Here is a 3,517-nt window from a genome sequence, read left to right on the forward strand (position 1 = left end):
TTTCTTTTCTTTTCTTTTCTTTTCTTTTCTTTTCTTTTCTTTTCTTTTCTTTTCTTTTTCTTTTTCTTTTCTTTTTTCTTTTTTCTTTTTTTCTGTTTTTGTTTTTTTTGTTTGGTTTTGGTTTTGGTTGGCTTTTTCTTTTTTTTCTCTTCTCCTTCCCCTTTTCATTTTTCTTTTGTTCCTTTGTCTTTTTCTTTTCCATTTTTTAAAAATTAGGGTAATATTCCTAACCTGGAATATTCCTTTTGTGCAGAACCAGGAACACCCTGATTATTTTCCCAACTTCAAGACTTTATGGAGGAACTCCACAGACAGGATTCATTTGGAAGAAAGGGTGATGCTGTTCCACAGTTCTGCACAGGACAGAAGTAAGGGTCCACTTTTGGTATATTGACCTGCAGCAAGATTCAGCAGCAAGAAGATGCTGGATTGACTTGTTAGAAGGCGGGGGGGGGGGGGGGGGTGTATTCCTTGGTAATGTATTCAGAGTGCAAAAAATCTCCTTGTTACAGAGGCAGTGATGTAATCGAAGCCCAGATCACTTATTCACCTTAGGCTTTGCCTGCAGGTGTGCTATTTCACTGGCAAACCAACACCAACGTCTGTATTTCCCCACACATGCAGGTAAGCGTTTATACACCCTTGCCTCTTAAGAAAAGATTCAGCCTTGAAAATGAGTCATTACTTGAGGAGTCTTGCTCTTTTCAGGAGCCCCTCAGAGAGGGCAGATGCTTTTATGCTTTCAGTAACATTGTCACTCCTTCCAGGTTTCTGCAGGATCCTGTTCGTGTTAAGTGGGTCTTCCAGTGATTAATGAATCATATTTCTCTGAACTGAAAGTAGTTGGCGTTTCTTCTGTGCAGCTCCTGAAAAAGTGCCAAAGAACCTCATTGCTCCACTTTACATAGCTTGACTATATTTAGTATGTGCTATATCACAAACTCTAATATAGCCTGTGAATCTTGCCTTTTGTTCAAGAGATGCTGACTGTTGTCTCAAATGGCGACACGTTAACATGTCTTCACATCTCCTGGATTTCAACTTCATTTCTTTCTTCCTAAACCTTCAGTACTGTGTCCAGCATAACAGCAAGGTTCATGTACTGTTTGGAATACAGGAGAGAACTCTAGTAAGACTTTTTTATTAAAAGGCATATTAAGAATCATCTTGGCAGTCTTCTTCCCCACAGTTTTTTTCTGTTTATTCAGAGGAGATAAGTGAGCTGTTAAGATGTGAATTAGCTTCTTCATTGAACTGGGATAGTTTTTGAGGGCAATCAGTACTTGCTGGTTTACCACTTGCTGTTTTGTGGTGTTTCATAATAAAGAGATCTCATTTTTGAAAAAAGGAAGCAAAAAATGTGCTTGAAAACATGAAAATTGGGAGATTTTTCACCATAATTCTTTTTTTTTTTAAATACATTACATTTATTGGTGAAAATTGAATCATTTTGTGGGAATGTGTTCAGACTCCTATGGAACTCCAATGGAAAGCAGGCAATCTTTCTGTTTATTTAGAAATCTGAACTTGACATATTTCTTGCTGCATTTTGGAAAAGTTGCCATTGTGCTACTAAACACCAACAAGTTCTCTTGTCATTAGCCGAAATATCCCAGAGCCCAGTGATCCCAAATTAAGAAACTAGCATTTCAAAGGTCTTGTAGATGTGGTCTGGAAATTCACAGTTTATTATGTTTTAGTCTTTAGAAGCTTTGAATGTTTTAAAAAGATGGAAGTTATTGTGATTTCTGGAATCTGGAAATTTTCAAAAGGCAGTTCTGTCATGCCTTGCATGACTTTGAGTAGGACTGTTCATAGATTATAGAGTGGTTTGGGTTGGAAGGAAACCTAAAGATCAGCTAGTTCAAATTCCTACACCACAGGCAGGGACACCTTCCACTAGACCAGGGTGCTCAATGTCCCATCCAGCCTGGCACTGATCACTTCCAGGGATGAGGCATCCACAGCCTCTCTAGACAATCTGTTCCACTGCCTCATCACCCTTTCAGTAAAGAATTTCCTCTTAATATCCAAGTTTAATCTACCCTCTTTCAGTTTAAAGCCAACCCTCCTATTGTAAAAAGTCCCTTTTCTGCTTTTCTGTATACTTTTATGTACCTTTTAGGTACTGGAAGGCTGCTCTGAGGTCACCCTGAAGTCTTCTCTTCTCCAGGCTGAACAACCCCAACTTTTCCAGCCTGTCCTCATAGAAGTGCTCCAGCCTTCTGATCTTCTTGGCCTACCTCTGCACTTGCTCCAAAGCGTCCATGCCTTGTACTGAGGACCGCAGAGGTGGATGCAGTGCTACAGGTGGGGTCTCATGTGGTTAGAGAAGAGGGGTACAATCCTGATGCCCACACTGCTCTGGATGCAGCTCAGGATGTAGCTGGCCCCCTGGGCTGAGGGTGCAGGTTGCCAGGTCGTGTCCAGCCTCTCATCCACAAGCAGGAAGTCAGATTTGCTGTTGGAGTCTGAACTATCGCTAGAAAGGTAGGTTCTGACTGACTCAGTTTAAACCTCATGCTAATTTGCAGATTCCAAGACCAAGCAATAGAGGTTCATGGGTTACAATCTACATTTTCCAAAACTCATCCCTGAGGTGTTTCTTTTAAACACTCCATTTAAGAAAATCAGATTTTCAGAGAACTTTTGAAGGCTGAGGAAAATTCCTTATATCTATAGAAACTTTGAACTTCTATATTTAATTAAAATTATAAGCTGAGGCACGTGACTTCAAAAGGTATTATCTTATGTAACTTTTTAAGGTCATATATTAGCTATGGCTGAGAGAAGGTCTGGAAGGGTGGACCATATGGTGCAATAATTTAGGATCCAACTTGCTGGTTTTTATATGAGGGGAGAGAGCTAGTTAAGCACAATTTAGTACATTTTACAGTTTTTACTGTTTGTATGTGGAATTTATGAAAGATCTTCCCAGAAATGGGTTCACAGAGAGAGATTCCCAACATGGCACATTTGGAAATTACCTTGAAAATAATTACTGTGACAAAATTAGAAGCTCTGCTAAGAAACTTAACAGCATATTTCAGCAGCTGGCACTGTCTTCTGATATATTGGAAGTTCAAAACCTCAAAATCATGCTCACAGTTGGAAGTTGATCCTTTCCAGTTGCTCCCAACTTCTCTCTCGGAAGCATTACCATTAAAAGGGCTGTGGCAGTTTCAGCACATCTGTGCTTATGATTTTAACACCAAAATCCCTCTATTCAAATTTTATCTTTAGTAGCTGAGGAAATGAAGAAATAGAAGCAGATGTCTTATGTGAAAAAATATTACCAGAAACTTAGGAACCGGTCCAGATTCTTCGGGAATCCATGTTTTCTCTGTTGAGCTTGGATGGTCCTGCTTTTTGCACAATACTATTAAAGGGAAATCGTGCTTGCTTTTGAACCAGAAAATATTAATGCACTTGGAGCCAATGCAAAAATGATGCTGCATTCAGGAGACACACACTCCTCTTTTGGAAATTGAGATCTTTGTCTCTGGAGAGAAGGCGG

At 39.6% G+C, this 3,517-nt stretch overlaps 1 long non-coding RNA gene across 1 annotated transcript in view; it reads left to right on the forward strand.

Annotated features, from left to right (window-relative positions):
* The window catches only part of LOC121665050, a 17,763-nt gene extending 15,477 nt beyond the window's left edge, over nucleotides 1-2,286 (forward strand). The window contains exon 3 of the long non-coding RNA XR_006016209.1: nucleotides 2,159-2,286. This is a non-coding gene — a long non-coding RNA (uncharacterized LOC121665050). The remainder of the gene's footprint in view (nucleotides 1-2,158) is intronic.
* The last annotated feature ends 1,231 nt before the right edge of the window (nucleotides 2,287-3,517 follow it).

The sequence above is a fragment of the Corvus kubaryi genome, unplaced genomic scaffold, assembly GCF_017639235.1.
Source record: "Corvus kubaryi isolate FWS band 111438036 unplaced genomic scaffold, C.kubaryi_AGA036_p1.0 37308, whole genome shotgun sequence".
NCBI lineage: Eukaryota > Metazoa > Chordata > Aves > Passeriformes > Corvidae > Corvus > Corvus kubaryi.